At 41.3% G+C, this 21,948-nt stretch overlaps 1 protein-coding gene across 1 annotated transcript in view; it reads right to left on the reverse strand.

Annotated features, from left to right (window-relative positions):
• Window positions 1–21,948, reverse strand: part of pals2a (protein associated with LIN7 2, MAGUK p55 family member a) — a 228,761-nt gene that overhangs the window by 176,880 nt on the left and 29,933 nt on the right. The gene's annotated exons all lie outside the window — the stretch shown is intronic.

The raw sequence follows: 21,948 nt of genomic DNA on the forward strand, positions 1-21,948 counted from the left end.
TGCTCAACAGGTCAAACAGCAGCAGCAGCAGCAGCTGTGGAGAGAGACGGGAGGTTAGGTTTCAGGTCAATGACCTTCCAACAGAAGAGAGCCCGATTTCACATTGGCATCTTAATTCTGGTACAAATCCCCACGTTTGTTGGCAGGTTTCCCGCTGGTACTGAATCTCTTATCCTGAAGGAGGGTTGAATCTTGTTAGGAGTAAAGGGAGTGTCTGTTTAGCACTTGGGTGTGTTAATCACTGTGGATGATGGAACTTAGACTGCCTGAAGGAGATAGAACGAGGGTCTGACCTGATTGGGGTGTTTCCATCTATAAATTACCGATTGCCATATTTTATTTCACTCCAGAGTTCAAGTTCGGCTCGACCAGACTCTTCCGAAACGTTCACTCTTTTTCTCTCTCCACAAATGCTGATAGACCTGCTGTGAATTTCCAGTACGTTTTGCTTTAATTCTAAGGTTCGCCTAGCTCAATTTTTGGCCACTTTATTATTGATTCATTGTGGCAATGCATTTTGCCCTGGTCTAAAAATCTGCCTGTTTAATCTCCTTTCCTAGGGTCCCAAACATCACCCAACTGCTCAAGCAGCAGTTTGTACTTAAATTTTGTTTACTGAATTTATTGAATTAAGGTGGTCAAACAGAAATTGGTTGATCAGTTTTGAGAAACACTTTTTCAGACTCCAGGTGTAACCCTGAGCTTTAGATTGGTTGTCATTGCAGTTCTCCACCCCACTCCAAACAGTTTTTGAACTCCATGGTTCCAATAAAACAAAATAAACTCAAAACAGCATCTCATCACAGGCATTTTAGGAGGAAGAGGAATGCCTTGAAAGAGGACAAAATAAACCTAAAACAGTATCTCATCATAAGCATTTTAGGAGGAAGCAGGAAGAACAAAATTGAAGGTCTATGATAGAGTGGAAGGCAGGATAAATTAAAGAAAATGGAAGGGGTGATGGTACAAGAGAAAGAAATGGCAATGGAACAGCTTTAAAAAAAAGAGTCTGGAGTATATGCAAGTAGGAGTAGAATCAGCAAAAGCAGCTGACAAAAAGGGACAGAGACATTTTACAGACTTCCAAATTTAACAATGTCAGATCATAACCTCTGCCCCTTTTTTTGTCAGCTGCTATTGCTGATTCTACTCCTATTGGCGCATCTTCCAGACTCATCGTTTGCTTCTTTACCTGTTCCACTGACATTTTTTTTCTCTTGCACAATCATCCCTTCTATTTTCTTTAATTTATCCTGCCTTCCACACCATCACAGATTATTCCTACATTTTCTTACCTTGCCTTTGTAACTGCTTAAAAACTTGTTACATCTCTAACTTTGCCCAGTGTGGAGTCAAGGTCATCAACCCCAAAATGTTGGGCAGAATTTTCCCAATACAGTGGGGACAGGTTCAAAAGTGAGCAAGCTGGAAAGATCACAGAAACTGAAGTTGTGTTAGGATTACAATATGATCCTCTTCTGGCTTTTCCTGAGGATGGGTTTGAAGGAGAGCGGGGAAGCTGTGTAATCAATTAAAAAGTAGTAGATAAAGTGGTCATAAAGAAGCTCATTGTTAACTATTTTAACCTTCATCTCTGGACTTCCCAGTGAGTTGCCTACATCCCTGATCCTGGGTTCCAAATTAGGTAAGTAAAAGGGATCAGGAAAGTTAGGGTCTTTAGACCTCTAGAGAAGCACCCCCCCCTTCCCCGTCCCCTCAATGCAATAGGTGCTGCAACGGTTGCAGCCAATTTTCAGAGCAGTGCCTCCGTCTCCAGTGTCTACCCACCCTGCTGCGAGACCATCATGGGCTCACAGACAGCCACCCTGATGCTATTGGTACTCAATGTGCTTGATTGAAAATCTGGTCAGGGCCAGGAGAATGTCTTTAATTCAGCCCTCCAAGAACTCTCCAAAATTACTGAGAGGCGGGACTGCTTTGAAAAGCTGACATGATACTTGGAACACGAAATTGCAGTGTACTCTGTCACTTGTCCTGCCACATCAGACAAACAAAAGTTCAGAACCATGATGTCCTCTAGGGATCTGTACTGAGGCTGCAGCTTTACACTATATTTATAAATAACCCAGATGAAGGAACAGAGAACTGAACACCTACATCGATCGCTGACATAAAGTTAGATACAACATAAATACTGTAGATGAGATCAAAAAGTTACAAAGCAACATTGATCAGTTGAGTGGGAAAACCTGTGCCAGATGAAGTTCAATGTAGGAAGCTGTAAGTGGCCAGGCACTGCCAAAAGAAATCAAATTAACAAAATTGCCCCCTTTTTAAAGGAAGACAACCCATAAACCCATATTATAAGTGAAACAAAAGCAAACTTACCAAATTAAAGTAAAGTTATTAGTTTTGTCAATTCTGCATTCCTGACCCTTTAGTGCTCACTGGGCACAAAAGGACTCAAGCATGCAATGCCTACAACTTCTCCATGGGCACAGCTGGCATTCATATTGATCAACCCCCGCCACTCCTCCTCAACTGAATGCTGCCTGGACCTATGGATAACCAGGCCTTGGAATAGTACCACAAAGAGTTCCTCTAAGTTGCCTGCCCCACTTAACACTGAATGACCTAAGATCAGGAGCATGAGACTGAAATGCAGACAGCTGTTGATTAGCAACTCATTCAAGTACTGCATGGGAGAGCTGCGTCCTTCCACACCGCATGTAACATGGACTCATGCAGATCACAAAAGCTGCAGGCAGCCTTGGACTCTGCATGCCCGATCCCCAAAGGGCACCTGCATAGGGAGCCCTCTGAGAGGCTGAATGGCAAGATAGAATGTAACAGTATTTTCTAAGTGGAAAGAAGTTAAAAATTGGATGAATAAAAATATTTCAAGGTCGAAGTACCGAAATCACTAAAAGCTAGTGAATAAGTACAAAAAAAAATTTAAAAGGCTAATGAAACATTAGCTTTTATACCAAGCAAGCTTTAATGCAAAGGGATGAGAATTACATTATAGCTGTACAGAGTTCTGGATAGAGATTGTTTGGAGGAATATGTTCAGATCTGGGCATGGCACATCTGAAATAATATATTGGCTTTGGGAGAAGTCACAGTGCAGATTCACCAGAACGATAGACCCCAGAGCTGAAAGGGTTAAATTAACAGAACAGGTTGAAGAGGGATTGTCTATATTCTCTTGAAAACAGAAGATTAAGACATAATCTAATCTCGGTGTTTAAGATGATTAAAGGATTAGACAAAGAGAATCAATTTCCGTTGGTGGAGAGTATAGAACAAAGGTGCATGGCCTTAAAATTGGAGCTAGACTAATGTCAGAGAGCAATTTTTCATACAAAGAGTAGCAGAAATCTGGAACTGTCCTCCAAAAAATTGTTGAAGTTAGGTGAATTGGAAATCTTGAAACTGAGATTGATAGAACTTTGTATGCAAAGGCATTAAGGTTTCCGAAGCCAAGGCAGATAGAGGGAGTTAGACTGCTGATCATGCATGATCTAAATGAACAACAGAACGGGCTTACTGAGATGAATGTCGTACTTTTATTGCTATGACTGTTGCTACTCTGAAAGCAACTGATCTGGTGGGAATGACTCAAAGGACGGGATTCTACAGCCGCATTCATCCCGAAAACGTAAAATCCTGCATGATGTCAGTGGACCTTTCCATGGTACGCCCCTTGCCCATTATGATTTCTGTGGTGGGCAGAACAGAAAATTACACCCCAAGATTTGGGATTTCATTTCACACACAGTATGCAGACACATTCAAGTATTTTGGTCTGGAAGTAACCAGAATGAGTTTAAATCTCCTTGCTATTCAATAACTTAAATAGACACTCATTGTAATAAATAATCTGTTGGCACTGGGAGTAAAAAGTTACTTTAAAAAAGAATTTGATTTCCAAATAACACGTAGGGAATAGTTTTCAATAAAATTTAATAAACATCTCTTACTTTTTCAATGAAAATGTAAAATGCCCATGTTCATTATAGATTTCAAGATACCAGAAACTGAAAAAACTCAAAATGTTAAGTTTTAAGTGAGACAGATAATAACTGATGTTCCTATTTTCAGTTCAGATAGAGAAAGATTATTTGCATTCTTTATTTGCAAATATTTAAGGTGAACACCAGAGTTCATATTCACTCTGTTGTAATAACTGTCTCATAAAGATAGAGCATTTTCTGAATGGCAAAAAACCAAGAACTGTAGTTAAGCAGAGAGATTTTGAGGTTCAAGTTCTGACATCACAAATAGCTATGGGGTGGTTCAAAGAATATTTTAAAAGCTAATGGAATTTTGATCTTTAACACATCCACATTCTGATCTCACTCTCACCATGACTGAAATCTTTATCCATGGTTTCTTACCTTGCTGCCTGATTTCTCCAACACTCTGCTAGTGCTTTTCAAGTTCCAACTCAGCCCAAAATATAACATTTATATTCTACACCAGGAAAGTTCTTTACCATGTAATAGAGCTAGAACTCATTAATACCATTGCTGATTAAACTTCATTGACAACAGATCAACTTTAAATGTCCTTTTCAGATCCCCATAGCCTGTTCCACCCTGATACACACCTTTCAACATTCTGCTCTTGGTTATTGTCGTCTTCACCTCATTTCACCACACAGTAATCTTTTAGTGACATGAATTCCCTAAGTCTTCTGCCTTGAGCCACTTACCTTCAAAACTCCAAAGATGTGCAGTTAAGTTGATTGGCTGTGCTAAATTGCCCCTTAGTGTCAGGGGGTTAGTAGGGTAAAAAAGTAGAGTTATGGAGACAGAGCATGGATGGGATTGTGGTCAGTGCGGACTCGATAGGCCGAGTGGCCTCCTCCTGCACTGTAGGGATTCTGTTCTATTATAAAATATGTCCTTTTGACCATGCTTTCATCCATCCTCATGTACTCTCTTCCCATTCCCTGCTTGGTTTCTTCCAATTTCCTGTAAAGCATGTTGAATATTTATAATATGAAAGGCAATATATACAATTGTAAGATATGGTTTTAGCAAGTTAGAAAATTATTATTTTGACTAGACAAATAAATCTGTAAAGATCCAAAGTGAAATGTTTTCACAAGAAGCACAAAGGATTTTACAAAAGACATTGTTATTTCTTAATACTAACAGCTTTTTAAACTTTAATTGCTTTCTAATAAATATGTTAAAGTAATGATTCAATTATGAATCAGAAAGGCTTGGATCGCTGTCTTGTAGAGTCTGCGTGGGTTTCCTGTGGGTGCTCCGGTTTCCTCCCACAGTCTGAAAGACATGCTGGTTAGGTGCATTGGCTATGCTAAATTCTTCCTCAGTGTATCTGAACGGGTGGCAGAGTGTGGCGACTATGGGATTTTCACAGTAACTTCACTCATTGTTAATGTAAGCCTACCTGTAATACTGATAAATAAACTTAAAACTTAAATAAAACTTAAACTTATAATAAATTTCTTCCAAAGAGCTTTAAACATTTTTCATTGTAGTATCTAAAATTAATCCAAGGTTTTTTGCCTCTATCTAGAAATCAGTTCTACATGTTGATCACTTTGCAAAAAGAAGTTCTGATATTTATCCATTGTCAGTTTAAATTGGTATTGCCCAATTCCATTTGAGGTAAGATGATGTTCTTACCTAACATTTGCCAGAATTTTAAGAATCTCAGACTGCTACAAGATCATCATAGTAGCCTTTTTTAAAGATGGAAAACCCAATTTTTTCCATCTTATTCATAACACAGACTCAAGTGATCTGCTTCATGCTTCTTCTCTGCTTTCCCTACAATGATTGAATGAACCATGGTGACAAAAATTGGATATAGTATCCAATGTGCAGTCTGATGAGCCTCATCTAATTCCACTGCCGTTCTAGTTTTGTACCAACTGCATGCACTGAGGTCCTGAATTTATGTGAAATAGAAATAGTCATCCTATCTTGCACTGAGTCCCAGTACTTACCCCAATATGACTTACCTCATTCATATTTTTTGTTGCATAGAAGTTTCCTAAATTTTAGCCAGTTTCTTGTCCATTTGCACATTTTAGCCTTGAGGTTGGATTATAGCCCTTCATGCAAAACATGCCTTCAGGGAATTCTGGGGCACAATATCATAGGGCTTACCACAGGCTACATGGCTTGTCACTCTCTCAAAAAAGTGAGGGTAGCGAGATAGGATCTTCCTTTTCTAAATGCCAAGTGACTGCTGCAGCTACATTACTGTTGCACAGAAAATCAAGTTTACTCCTGATAATTAATTGAAATGGGAAATTATTTCTGTAGTTATATACATCAGTTTTCTCAATGAAAATAATTCTAAGATATTGAGGATTTATTTATTTTGAGCCCATTTAGCCTGTATAGGATTTCTATTTTCTTTACAACAATATCGTTCATTTTACTTTTATATCTTTGTATGTTGCTCTAGTAGTAGTGACAGAATGATTGCTAATTTATGCATGCTCACTTCAAGCTATTTGCATGCAAAAGTCTTCACTTCTCCTAATTGCTTAATGTTACCTTGTTAAGGAATTAATGTTCATTTCAAAATATGTTAGTGGTGATACTTCTTTGTATTTTTTAATTGTTTCTTTAGATTAAAATTAAAATGTTTCAGTTTTACTGCAGACATCATAATAAGTATAATCTCATCAAATGTGTCATTATGGACTTCATCATTTACAAAAATAGTGATCGAGTATCTTTTAATTAAGTGCACAGATTCTCTCGCCTCATCACTCACAGATTGCAGTAGAGCAATTGTGTAAATGTTTAATTTACTCATTGAAATGGCCTATTGTGAACCTTCTCTGCTCTTATATCCAGAATAAAATGAACTTTAACAGGTTTCTTTGAATAAACTCAGAATAACTGATTTATGATGAAACAAAACTTTTTAAAGTTTCAAAACTAGTTAACATACTAGCTAACCCCTTTAAAAATCCCAACACACAAACACAAAACAAAGGACAAGATAAATACGGTCTCTGCAGAGACTGGTGAAAGGAACACTATTAAAAGAATAAAGTTCACAAAGGTCTTGACACTGTCGATCTGACAGGACTGGTCAGAGTAGTTGACTAAGAGTCTTTTGAGATGGATCTTCACTGATACATGGTCTTCGTTAACTCTTGCTTGTTGCAGCTTCACTGGTTTTCAAGATACAGATAAAGGTGAACATTTCTTGCTAGGCTGTAGGAAATACAGGGGGAAGGAAAGAGAGAGAGAGTGAAGCAGTCTTCCTTCACAGTTTGTTCCTGTAATAATTCTTTGTTCACCAGTTAAGGGAAAAACAAAAGCATGTTTATAGATGGAGGCTAACAGTCTCGTGACTGCAGCTAGCTCCCAAGATGGTTCTGGAACTGTCACCTAGTCCCTGATTGGTTTCCTGGGTTATGTGACCCTTAAAGGGACAATCACCACATCTCTCCCCCCAAGTTCTTTTATACAATTAACATTAATTAATTTTCTCAGTTCCTGATAATTCAACATTTACCACATGAATCCAGTCAATTACAAATTAAGTCTTTCAGATGGTTTCCAATTCCTATTGGAGTGGTATGATTCCACTGTCCGGGATGCTTCCACTGGAATAAAATAAAAAGAAAAGTGTTTTCACTGGAGTGCTATAAATAGCACAATCACAGGTGTCTCTCCAGGTACAAACATCTCAGTTCCATCTGTTTCCATGGGAATGTCAGTTGTCCTTGTAACAGGATGACCTGGTACTTCAATATTTAGGTAGTTGCCAACATTCCCAGACAATAATATAACTCTTGATGGCAGTACTGGCTGCTAGGGAACTCTCACTCTCTCATATGGTCTATATATTTCCAGATGATCCTTCCTTCTACGTCTATTTGATAAGACAGGGGTCCAGTTTTGGAGATAACGAATCCAGGGACCCAACTCGACCCATTCCCAAAATTTCTCATATACACAGCTTCATCCACTGAAAATGACCACATTGACTTGCGTAGACCATGGCTTGTGTTTTGACTGCTTTGGTTAGCTCAGCAAATTTGGAAACACGAGGCTCAGTTTCATTGAGATGATGGTTCATTAACAAATTCTGGCAGGACTCCTATTTTTGCATTTAGAGTGGTCGTATAACCCCGAAGGAATCATGAAATTTTGGTTTCCAGGGTCTATCAGATTGCTTTTTTAGGCCAGAGTTAAAGGTTTGGATGGCTTGCTCAGCTATTTTGTTGGATGCTGAGTGATAAGGTACAATTCTAATGTGCTTGATACCGTTGGGGGCAGTGAAGTTCTGAAACTTAGCACTCATGAAGGCTATTCCATTATCAGACACTGACTTCACGTATTCCATGCATGAAAACACATTGGTATAATTTTGTGTCATGCGGGGGATTGAATATAAAAGTAGGGAGGTCTTGCTGCGGCTGTATAGGGCATTGGTGAGGCCGCAGCTGGAGTACTGTGTGCAGTTTTGGGCGCCGTACTTACGCAAGGATATTTTGGCCTTGGAGGGAGTGCAGAGGAGGTTTACTAGGCTGATGCCGGAGTTGAGGGGCTTGAGCTATGAGGAGAGGCTGAATAAATTAGGCTTGTACTCGTTAGAGTTTAGAAGAATGAGGGGAGATCTCATTGAGACGTATAAGATGATGAATGGGATGGATAGGATAGAGGTGGAGAGACTCTTCCCGCTCAGAAAGGACAGTAGGACTAGGGGGCACAGCCTCAAGATAAAGGGGGGGCGGTTTAGAACGGAGTTGAGGAGGAACTTCTTCACTCAAAGGGTGGTGAATCTCTGGAATTCTCTGCCCGTTGAAGTGGTGGAGGCTACCTCGCTAAATATCTTTAAGACACGGGTTGATGGGTTTTTGATAAGAGAGGGGATTAAGGGTTATGGGGAGAGGGCGGGAATGTGGAACTGAGCCTCGACAGATCAGCCATGATCTTATTGAATGGCGGGGCAGGCTCGAAGGGCTAGTTGGCCTACTCCTGCTCCTATTTCTTATGTTCTTATGATGTCAGAGACTTCACCTCAAACGCTTCCATCCACTTTGAATGTGCATCAACAAGGAACATTGTGCCCATGAATGGACTAACATAATCAATATGGACTCATACCCATGGGTGGCCAGACCACTCCCAAGGGTGCAATGGGGCTTCAGTAGGCAACCTTTGTTGCATTTGGCACTGTTCACAGTGCTTGACTAGGTTCTTAATGTTGACATCATTGCCAGGCCACAGACATAACTTCTGGAGAGCAGCTTCATCTTAGATATACCCGGATGGACACTGTGTAATTCAGCTAGGAGCAGGTACAGGGAAACTACGCTTCTGCCGTAAAGAATGATGCCATCTTGACAACTCGTGAAGGTTGTTCCATTATCAGACACTGACTTCATGTGTTCCACGTGCGGAAACACCTGCAGCCAGCTTTGCATATGGATCTTCCATCTTCAGGATTGGATATTTATCCAACTTGACAGCCTGATTAACTGATATCATGTAGTCCCCACAAATGCTGATGTCTTGGCTGGCTTCAACACGGACACAATAGATTCTGCCCATTCCATGAAATCAACTGCCTGGATAATGCCCAGTTTTTCCAATCTTTTTAATTCAGCATCCACCTTTTCTTGAATGGCATATGGTACTGATCTCTCCCTAAAATAATTGAGGGCTCACCTCGGGATTCACATAGGTCTTTGCCTGCAGGACTTCTATCTTGCCGAACTCATCACTGAAGATGCTCTCACATTACTTTGTCAGGTCAAGCAGTCCTCCTTCCTGCACTTGGAAAATGTAGATCTAATCTAACTTGATTTCCTTATGCCATTTGTGTCCCAGAAGGCTTTACCCTTAACCTGACACTATTCTTACTGTGAGCAGGCAGACTGTTGCCCATAGCTTATAGATTCTATTGTGCCCATTATTTTTATGGTATCTCCTGTGTAGGTTGTTAACTTTGCTGCAGTGCTGTTTTAAATTGGGCGGGCTCCCTCTCTCAAGTACCAAAAATCTGTTGACCTATGGCAGTAACAGATGCCTTAGTGTCTATTTCTACCTTAAGAGGCTTCCCATTTACCAGGAGTATTACAGTAATGGGGAGTATTCCGCCCGCTTTTACATTAAGCAGGGAGTGAACACCTAAATCGTTGGTGCTAGCTTCTTCCACATTATATACTTGTGGTGCTCTACTTAATCAGCTACTGGGTAGATTGGACCTGCTTTTGCACCTTTTTGTAACAGAAAAAAACACTCCACCTCTTTAAATCTTTAATCTTTAAAGGGGAGAAGTTACCCCCACAATGATAAATTCTGCTTCTATCTTAGTCGATTGACTTCCTCTTTGAAATTTTCTTGTTTTATTTGCGGCTGAATTCGCTTCCCACTTCAATACTATATCTTAATTTTCAATGCCATTGCTGACTGCAGGTTGTTTCCCTAACTGGTGAACAGCACTATTTTGTGTATCTTGTAATGCTTGTGTAACCTTTTCAGTACTCTTCATTGCTAGCAATATTTCCAACATCACTTAAAATTGAATCCACCTCTGCTAATAACTTCTATTGAAAGCCTCATTATTCACCCCACAGACTAATCTGCCCCATGGCATATCATTCAAAATGGTATCAAAGTCGCAGTGTTCTGGGATTTGCTTCAGTTTGGTGATATAACTCAGAATGGTTTCCCCTGAAGCTCTGCCCCTTGAATTAAACTTAAATCTTTGCAATATAACCAATGGGTTCAGATGGAAATGTGACTTTACTAATTCAACTATCTCACGGAATGACTTGGAGTCAGGTGTGCTTGGGGTTGTGAGACTGCAAATCAAATTGTAAACCTGGATGCCACACACACGCTCAGAAGAATCGCCTTTCTCTTCCCTTCCTCCTCTATTCTGTTGGTCTAAAAGTAATAGTCCAGCCTCTCTATGTATTGTGTCCAGTCCTCCGACATGGCATCAAAGGATCCATCCATCAAAATAGGGGCATTTTCGTAATTACTTTTCTTTGTCTCAACTTTACTCAACAGAAACTGTATACTCATAGTTAAACACTTGCTTTTACCCATTATCCCCGATATAATAATTCTGATTCACCAGTTAAGAGAAAAATAGCATGTTTATTTACAGGTAAAGCATATACAGAGACTTACAGCCTTATGGCTGTAGCCAGTTCCCAAGATGTTTCTGGATATCTCAGTCACAGCCGACCATCTACAAGAAGATCAAGTGTAGTTTCGACATGCTGCACTTGGTTGAAGTTGTTAGGTTACATTTCAGCTTCACTTGAAGCAATTTTTAAAAGCGGCATCTCGGCCCTTTGGCTAAAAGTGAGATCAAGCCTTGAAGGAGGAGCTACACCTACTCCAATCAGCTTGGATCATGTAGATCAAGCCCAAGACAGAAGGTAAGAGCTCTGCCTTGTCAGCTTGGATCGGGAATGTCTCAACTTGTTGAGACTCTGAATTAGACTTGATTGGATTGAATTGGAAAAAAAACAAAAAAAAGTAAAAGAGATTACAGTTAGATAGATTTGTAATTAATTGTATTTTCAGAAACCATTTTTTCCAGGATGTACTCCCAACTTGGTCCCTGATTCATTTCCTGGGTCACTCACTGTGGTGAGTGTCCTTAAAGGGACACTCACCACAGTTCCCAAGACACACACAAACACACTTGTGAGCTTCTTTGACTCCATTCTCAGCTGCACTGAACTATCAATGGCTCCCAGGGTTTCTTTTAGCCCAAACTTTTTCCACTGCATGGAGCCACCAAGCAGCTACTGAGTCTTCTGCTCAGTCCCAACTGCTAAGCCAGTTCACAGCACTTCCTTTAACTTAAGTGGGATTTCTGCCTGTGCCTGTCTATACTTGCAGGCTGGCTCCCTGATACTGACTGTCTCAAATTGCCCTCAGATTGGCCCTTGAACTGACCTGGGAAACCTATCATCATACTCACTGTGGGTCCAACCTTTGTAACTAGGCAGGAACCACTTTAAAAGTTTTGGAACATTCTGTACATTAAATGCTACAATGTCTACAGTGACACACATTTCCTAACAGCCCTTACTGAAAACGCAATTAATTACAAATCTATCTGTCTGTAATCCCTCATGTTAAGGATGATTACTTCTTGCAGCTGGCTGGCTGTGAGTGAAGTATCAGTGTTAGGCATAGTTTAGAAGATGGATTATGGGTCCAATCTTAGCATATGGTTCTCCCATAGTGAGGACACTGGTTGTCAGGGGGTGGAGGTGGTGATAGATGATTGACTTAATCAGATGACCTCTCTTTCAGTGTCTCTTGCTGTTCTCTTTCTGTGGCTGTTGTTTATTGGAAGGCCTAGGCATCAGTTTTGAAGATGAACCAGCAATGGTGGGTATGCACCTGTTGGTGAACCTCCCACAACAAGCAATCAAAAGAGAACGAGACAATGAACTAATGCTCAACAAAGTGATGATTGCTGTCAACCAGATGGAAAACTGTAAAACTTCAAATCCAGACATACCCTTGTAGAAGTACTTAAACATAGAGGAGATATACTGTTCTCTCAGATACACAACCTATTTGTGAAATTTCAAATGACCTTAGAGATACAATGATGGTCACAATCATCAAGAAAGGAGGTTAACTATAAGAGCACAGCATTGCCCTCAACTGCTGGCAAACCCCTGACAAGGTTATTTCTTATTTGCCTTTGCTAATCCTGGTGACAACCCTTTCATTGTGCTAGAGCATCTTTTGACTCAGCACAGGAATAACTGATGTGATCTTCACAGCTTGCCAACTTCAGGAAAAGTACAACGAGTAGAATATCCCTTTGTATATGGCTTTTTTCGATCTCACAGAAGCCTTTAACTTAGTGATTTGAACTGCACTTTGGAAGCTGCTCTGATGCATAGATAGAAACCATAGAAAATAGGAGCAGGAGGAGGACCTTTGAGCCTGCGCCACCATTCATTATGATCATGGCTGATCATCCAACTCAATGGACTGATCCTGCCTTTACCCCATATTTTTTGATCCCTTTTGCCACAAGTGCTATGTCTAACTGCTTCTTGAGAGCATACAATGTTTTGGCCTCATCTACTTTCTGTGGTAGTGAATTCCACAGGCTGACCAATCTCTGGGTGAAGAAATTTCTCTTCATCTCTGTCCTAAACAGCTTTACCCTCTATCTTCAGACTGTGACCCCTGAATCTGGACACCCCACCATTAAGAACATCTGTCTTGCTTCTACCCTATCTAGTCCTGTTAGAATTTTATAGGTTTCTATGAGATCCCCTACTTTCATCTCCACTCCAGCGAATATAACCCTAACTGACTCAATCCCTCCTCATATGTCAGTCCTGCCATTCCAGGAATCAGTCGGGTAAGCCTTCTCTTCACTCCCTCAAGAGCAAGAACATTCTTCCTCAGATAAGTATTGTGCAATATTATTAATTTGACAGAAAAATATCCCATTAGTTATTTAAAACAATGTGCAGACTGATAACACTGGTTTCGCTGACTGCCTCATTAACATGCTCTGCACATTCTACCAAATGAACACAGTGACAGTAAATTCATATTTGGGGAAAAGATTTAATATTAGCAACCTAGAAATTCTGCACATGATCTTTTCCATTTTGTGGAAGAATTAGAAGATTTCTCCTGCCTGTGTGCATGGTATTATTCAACATAATTATTTTGCAGAAGGGGTGTAATTGAGTTCTATTTTATCAGTAATATCACAAGGTAGAAAGATGAAATTATTCCTACGCAATGATGTGGAATGATTGAACAACATGGGTCTTCGCTCTCAGTGAGAAGCATTGGATTTCTCAGGTGTCTCTGCATGAGACAACTTTTAAGAGGCCAGAAGTCAAAGACTGAATGACGCATTAATTTATCTGTGTTTTCTTGATTGGCAAGTCTGAAGATTCTGCTGATTGCTGTTTCTCATTTCAACATATTTTCAATAACGACAATGCCACAACTTTATCACAATATTTCATTCCTCAAAAACCTCGTAAAAGCACAAAGATAAGGTGGGATAACAGGCAAATAGATAAAAACATAAGATTAAAGTCAATGGAAAAGACTTGTGGATCAAGTGCATGAAATAGGTTACTCATTGTTTTCCAGAGCAGTGTACTAGGAAAGTGCTGGTGGCTGTGGTGAATGTTCAATTTTTTCTCTCTATTGCCGGTTCGTGGGGTTTTTTGTGTGTTTTTTCTTTCTGTAGCAGAAGGTAGGTGCGGGGGCAGTTGGGAAGGGAGCGCGGGAGTATAAAAAGAAGGCCGCAGTAGACAGCGGGCAGTGTTGGGAGCAGGGTGAGAGCTGTAAGGGCTTTGACTCACTGGGCTTAGGCGAGAGCGGGCTTAGGCGAGAGCAGGCTTAGGCAAGGTGAGTTACTGGTTCCTTTCTTTCCTGTTTTCCATTTCTGTGTTCATAACTCCAAGGGTGGTCACGTAAATGGCAGGGTCCATGGGGAGACGCTTCAGCTGCATTAGGTGTAATATGTGGGAGTTCCTGGAGACAACACATCTCCCAAAAGTCCACATCTGCACCAAGTGTTTGGAGCTGCAGTGTCTGAGGGCCCGGGTCAGGCAGTTAGAGCTGTGTCTTGAAGATGTATTTTCAGTCAGGGAGAACGAGGCAATAATGAATAGGAACCACAGTCAAGTGGAGATCCCAGAGCCTAGGGCGGGGGATGGGTGGGTTACTGTTAGGAGGGGGAAAAAGAAGAGGAGTCATGGTCCAAAGACTACCCCAGCGGTAGTCCCCCAAAATATCAAGGGTAAGGCGACAACTGGGGTAGAAAAGGCAAGAGAGGAGGACCAGAATGCTTCAGAGGGAAGGAAGGGGGCTAGAGGTGAGATAGTGGTGGGGGATGGGAGGGTTAAAGGAATTGATAGGCAGTTCTGTGGGCAAAAGCGGGACTCCAGGATGGTAGTCTGCCTCCCTGGAGCAGGTGTACAGGATGTTTTGGAGAGGGTAGAGGGAATTTTGAAGGGCAAAGGGACCCAGGCTGATGTAATTGTACATATAGGAGAGAAGGACGTAGGAAGGAAGAGCAGGGGGGATATACGTAGGCAGTTCAGGGAGTTGGGGGCCAGGCTGAAGAGCAGGGCCTCCAGGGTGGCAATCTCTGGGCTGCTGCCAGTGCCTAGTAACAGTGGGGCTAGGAATAATGAGATCCTACAGCTGAATGCGTGGCTGAAAGATTGGTGCAAGACAGAGGGTTTTACATTTGTATACCATTGGGAAGTCTTTGTGAGGGAAGGGCACCTGTACAGGAGGGATGGGGAACATTTAAATGGGAAGGGAACAAATATTTTAGCAGGAAGGTTAGCTGGAGTGTTTCGGCAGGGTTTAAACTGATATGGAGGGGGGTGGGGATGAGACCGATAGCTCAGTAGGCACTGGGATTGGGAGCGAGTTGGGTGATAGGGTAAGTTTGGATGAGAGGAAAATTCCCCGGGAGAAGGTGGATCCAAGTGGGTCTGGAGTGCATCTGTTTTAATGTGAGGAGCGTGACAGGTAAAACAGATGAACTTAAGTCCTTAATTTAGATGCGGTGGCAGTGACAGAGACATGGTTAAAGGAAGGGCAGCACTGGCAGCTAAATATTTCTGGGTATAAGTGTTTTAGGCATGACAGAGGAGGGTCAAAAAGAGGTGGGGGAGTGGCGTTGTTAGTTAGGGAGCACATCACAGCAGTGCAGAGGGAGGATAATATAGAGGAGTTAGGAATTGAGTTGCTGTGGGTGGAGTTGAGGAATAGGAAGGGAGCAATTACTATGCTAGGGGTGTACTACAGACCACCCAACAGCCCACAGGCAGTGGAAGAAGGTATATGTAGAGACGTTTTGGATAGATGTAAGAAGAATAGGGTTGCTGTAGTGGGAGATTTTAATCTCCCTGGGGTGGATTGGAAGGTACCTAGAGCTGGGGGTTCGGACGGGGAGAAATTTGTAAAACGTGTACTGGAAGGGTCCTTGGAGCAGTATGTAGATAGCCCAATTAGAGAGGGGGCTGTACTGCATTTAGTTCTGGGTAGTGAGCCAAGTCAGGTGGTTGAGGTTGCAGTAGGTGAACATGTAGCTAACAGTGACCACAACTCTGTCTACTTTAGGATATTAATGGAAAAAGATGAGTGCTGTCCTAAGAGGAGGGTGCTAAATTGGGGGAAGGCTAGCTACAGCCGGATTAGGCAGGAACTTAGGGATACAAACTGGGAGAGGCTGTCTGAGGGCAAGTCCACGTTTGGCATGTGGGAGTCTTTCAAGGAATGGTTGCAGGAAAGACGTGCCGGTTAAGAGGAAGGATGGGAAAGGTGGAATTAGAGAGCCGTGGATTACTAGGGATATTGAGGACTTGGTCAGGAAGAAACGAGAGGCGTATGTTAGGTCTAAGCAACTGGGAACGAAGAGAGTATTGGAGGAATACAGAGAGATTAGGAGGGAGCTCAAATGGGGAGTTAGAAGGGCAAAAAGGGGGCATGAAATGGCTTTGGCAGACATGATTAAGGTAAATCCAAAGGCAGTTTACTCCTATGTCAGGAACAAAAGGGTGGTTAGAGGAAAAATTGGTCCTCTCAGGGACAGAGGAGGGGAACTGTGTTTAGAGTCCGAGGGAATGGGAAGATCCTGAACGAATACTTTGCGTCGGTATTCACAAAGGAGAGGGGCTTGATGTCCGGTACTGTCTTGGAGGGAGCTGTAGACCAGTTGAAGGAACTATCCATTACGAGGGAGGAAGTGTTAAGGCTTTTAAGTAGCATTAAAACCGATAAATCTCCAGGGCCTGATGGCATTTATCCTAGGCTGCTTAGGGAGGCGAGAGATGAAATTGCTGGGCCTCTGATGCAAATCTTTGTCTCTTCTTTGGACACAGGTGAGGTCCCAGAGGATTGGAGGATAGCAAACGTGGTACCATTGTTTAGAAAGGGTAGTAGGGATAACCCTGGTAACTATAGGCCAGTGAGTTTGACATCAGTGATAGGGAAGTTGTTGGAGAGGATTCTTAGGGATACGATGTATGCTCATTTAGAGCGTTGCGATCTGATTAGGGATATGCAGCATAGCTTTGTTAAGGGGAAGTCTTGCCTTATGAATCTGGTAGAATTTTTTGAGGAGGTGACAAAAATGGTCGACGAAGGATGAGCCGTTGATATCATCTATATGGATTTCAGTAAGGCGTTTGACAAAGTCCCTCAGGGTAGGTTGGTTGAAAAGGTTAAGGCTTATGGAATACAAGGACAGGTATCGAGATGGATTGATAATAGACAGAGAGTAGTAGTGGAAGGGTCTTTTTCTAGCTGGAGGTCTGTCACTAGTGGTCTGCCTCAGGGCTCAATACTGGGACCTCTTCTATTTGTAATATACATAAATGACTTGGAAGAGGGAGTACGTGGTGTGATCAGCAAGTTTGCAGGTTACACTAAGATGGCTGGACTGGCCGACAGTGAGGAGCAGTGTCAGGCAATACAACAGGATATAGATAGGCTGGTATATTGGGCAGATAAATGGCAGATGGAATATAATCCTGATAAATGTGAGGTGATGCATTTTGGGAGAAATAATGTAGGGGGGGGGTTATATGATAAAGGGTAGACCTATAAAGAGTATGGAAACGCAGAGTGACCTGGGGTTGCAAGTGCACAAGTCTTTGAAGGTGGCAGTACAAGTGGAGAAGGTTGTGAAGAAAGCTTATGGTCTGTTAGCCTTTATAGAAAGGGGTATAGAGTATAAAAGCTGGAGTCTAATGTTGCAGTTGTATAGAATGTTGGTTAGGCCGTATTTGCAGTACTGCGTCCAGTCTGGTCGCCTTACTACCGGAAAGACGTGGAGACCCTGGAGAGAGTGCAGCGGAGGTTTACCAGGATGCTGCCTGGTATGGAAGGATTGGGTTATGAGGAAAGATTGGGCAAATTGGGGCTGTTTTCCCTAGAAAGACGGAGATTGAGGGGAGATCTAATAGAGGTATATAAGATTATGAAGGGTATAGATAACTAAACAGTGGTAAGCTTTTTCCTAGATGGGAAACGCACATTACGAGGAGCCACGGCGGGGGTGGGGGGGGGGGGTGGTGTGTGAGGTATAATTCGGATGTTAAAGGGAGGTTTTTCACATAGAGGGTAGAGGGGGGTATGGAATGCTCTGCCAAGCAAGGTGGTGGAGGCAAGTACGCTGGAGTTGTTTAAGAATTACTTAGGCACATGAACGGGATGGAGATGGAGGGATATAGGAGACTGTTTTAAATAAGGTTCAGGAGCCTTGGGATGTCCCTGGGATCAATTGATTCCAGCATATTTTCTGGCTCACTTGTTTTACTTTTGAGCTTCTGGGGATTCCCTTGAATGTTTGTATAAGGATGTGCATGGTATTGATGTTTTTCTCTTTTAATCCACAGGTGTTTTGGTCCACCTTGTTGTCCAACACGGGGCATACACGCGATGGGTCGTACAAGGGCTGCTCTTGGATGTTTCGAGATTAGCCTAGTACTTCACGTCGTTAGTGTACGCTTAAACCGGACCAGATGCTGGGCAACACGACAGCTCAGTGACTATCACTGTTTGCTGTGCAGATACATGGGTTTGGGCCAGTGTCTGCGGGAGTTTGTGCATTCTCCCCGTGCTTGTATGGGTTTTCTCCGGGTGCTCTGGTTTCCTCCCACACCCCAAAGATGTGCTCTTAGGCTGATTGGTGTAACAAATTGTCCCTAAATTAGTCTTCCCTCAATGTGAAATGCCATAAGCATAGACAAGGGTCATGGGTGGAGCGGGGACTCATAATGTTAAAATGGCGGCACGGGCTTGTTGGGCCGAAGGGCCTGTTTCCCGTGCTGTGTTGTTCTTTGTTCTTTGTTTGTTCTTTGATTCACTGTGCACCTATTACACACTTGTGTCCTGGCAATCTCACCCCACAAAGCATATTCACAGTAAATTTCCATTAGCAACAAAATAAACAGAATTCCAGCCACGATTGCATCCCCTGTTCATAAGATAATTATGGATGACAAAGGCTGTCGAGTCCAGTTCATCACATCCATACCAGGATGACGTGAACATATGTATTAGCAGCAGAAGTAGGCCATTCAGCCCCTTGAGCCTGCACCATCATTTGATAACATTGCTACATTTTACCACTGAATACAGTTCAAAAGTATTTAATTGGCTATAAAGTGATTTGGGAAATTGCAAAAGGTGCTGTATAATTGCATGTTTTGTCTTTCTTTCAGTACTCCTGCGTGCAATAGGCAGGGTGGCTGTAGCAATGGTGACTTTGAAGGCCCAATGCTGATTCTCTAGTAATAATTAATCACAATCAACTGATGTTAGGGAAATGGCTACAAAGAAATCACTACATTTACTAAACAATTCTACTCTTTGGCAAGTACAACTTTACCATTCTGACTTCTCTGGTGCCAACCCACAATGTGCCATAAATGGCATCTGCCCCTTTTATTTTAGTGACACTATCCCCAAGATTTGTCAATCAGACCAGTGGCTCAGGAAAAATGCAGATTGAATTGTTGATCTGAATTTTTAGAGAAGAATGATACATGGTACAAAAGCTCAGTGCAGTCTTAACTCAAGAACTGGATTGTTTTCCCTTCTCCCAGAAGCTGTCATACAAATTGTGTTGTACACTGTGAATTTGCAGCCTACAAAGGAAAAATGTAATTAATAAATAAGAAACTCCTCAGCCAAAAAATGTGTGATAGCAATATCCTAAGATAAATCATTTTGAGAATCAATAAATCTTATGATTAGGTTTCTATAAAGGTTTTTATGGTAAAAGACCTTTATGCTGTTTCTCTGAGATTTTAATTTTTTTTTGTCAAAGTTGCAATGGATGACTGGGAATGCCCCAATCATTGATTGCAACTCTGGCAAAGGTGTGACCATTTTCTGCTAGATTTTAAACAGGATGGTGCAGAGAACGGTGAACCTAGCTGGAGTAGGCACTGGTAGAATCTTATTTAAACCATTTCTCAGTGACGAATCTGTGTTTGATTTCCAGATTTTGCAAGGGTAATAAAGCAAGTGGTAGAACATCAATATCCTTCTTTGCGACTGACTGCGTTTTTAGTTTCTTACATTTGTTTTGATTAGGGCCAGGATTTTCAAACCTCCAGTACATCAACACAGCTTATCATCAGAATTGTACCTATTTCAGGGCATGATGAAAATTTAGACTGCTATTTATATGCTAGTTTAAATTCAAAGGAGAATTTCAAAGACTGTACAGTATTTAGTTTTGTGGTACTAAAGCTTAAAAGTGACACCCTCACCCCGTAACACCCCCACACCCCCAACCTCCCCTATCCCAGCCCATCCATCTCAATCCTCCATCTCTTCCCCCAACAACTCCTAACTCCCCCAAACTTTCCCCTGATGTGATTGAAACATGTGTTATGGATTTCACAGTAAGAAGTCTCACAACACTAGGTTAGAGTCCAACCAGTTTATTTGATAGTGTGGATTTCACCCATAGAAGTGATGATGAGCAGTGCGATTTTCAACTTTTTCCATTGTCAACAACTAAAACTCCACCCATCGCAGACTCTTCTGACTTCAATCTCCAAACATGGAGCTGGATGTGAGTTTGGAGACATTTTGAAAAAATGGTGCTTCTCAGGTTTGCATTGAAGCCATTATCATCGATTCTGCAAGCTTCAAATTTGTCCTCATCATCCTTGACCTTCCCAATATCACCTTGTGCTTTTCTGCTACTACCCTTCAACTACTCGCTATTAACATGGAAACTGTCACCCTCTAATTGTACATGTCACTCTCCCCCCCCCCCCCCCGCCCCAATTAAGTCATCTTGTCTGCCAATTATTTGGAGAAGGAATCAAAAAAATTAAACTAAATTGCATGGCAAAAGTCCCTACTTTGGATATTTGCATTTACCTTTCAGAGTAATATTGGGAACCATAAATTTCATGGCATTAAATGAAGTCCTATTTGAGATACATTGAGTGATTTAAATGGACAGATGACATTTGATGCAGAGAAGTGTGAAGTGAGACATTGGCAGGAAGTATGAGGACTAACTGATGCAATTTTAAAGGGGATGCATGCACCCAATGGAGTCTTTGGTTTTGTTAACAGAAATGCAGAGTTTCTTAATATAGCAAGTTGTTATAGTCTAGAATGCAAAGGCTACATTGGAAAAAATGGGGTTTGGAATTAATTGGATAGCTTTACCAAAGAACCGGCAATTTATAACAGGATGCATGGCTTCCTGCTGTGCTGCATCCACTATTGTGTATTCTAAGCTGTTTTAGCATTATTTTATCACCTGGTCGATTTATAAATTTTTATCAGTTGTTGATTTACCTCAAAAGCTAACCTTAGAGAGTCTTATCTTTATGATTCTAAATTCTGAAGAAGTAGTCCTATTTCCAAACAATTTTTAAAATTATTTATTTTGTCAAAAGTTATCATTCAGATCAAGACGTATGGAGAAAAATCAGTTGACACAATGGTTTTGAACTGAAATTATTCATAAATATTTGATCTTTTGGAACTTTCAGTTGGCTGTGAGCAGCTAAGTTTATAATTGATAAACAACTATTGTGATGAAGAGCTGCATACCAGTAATACACTAAACGTTACTGTGCAGTGTTTGAAAGGGTTCAGTCACAACAAGTAGAAAGCTTCAGTCCTTTGCCAGAGCATTTGATCACTGAAAGATGCTTGAAGAATAAAATGGTCTGAATACTTAGCTAGTTTTTTAATGAACTGCATCTAATTCACAAAATGCCACAAGAACATAATTCATGATTTCTCAAAAATTCAAAAGTAACAGAAATTGAAAGTAACAATCCAATTAAGCGTGAATGCTGCTTGTTTGAATTTAAGTACAGACTTATACCAATGAAATTAAGATCTTAAAAATTTAGGCAGGGTTCTGTGCAGACAAAGTAAGCTTAAAAATTCAAACTCAACTGAAAATCTATTTTACTGAAATAAGTTTACTTTGCTGTAT

The sequence above is a fragment of the Carcharhinus amblyrhynchos genome, chromosome 2, assembly GCF_965287045.1.
Source record: "Carcharhinus amblyrhynchos chromosome 2, sCarAmb.v2.hapA, whole genome shotgun sequence".
Classification (NCBI taxonomy): domain Eukaryota; kingdom Metazoa; phylum Chordata; class Chondrichthyes; order Carcharhiniformes; family Carcharhinidae; genus Carcharhinus; species Carcharhinus amblyrhynchos.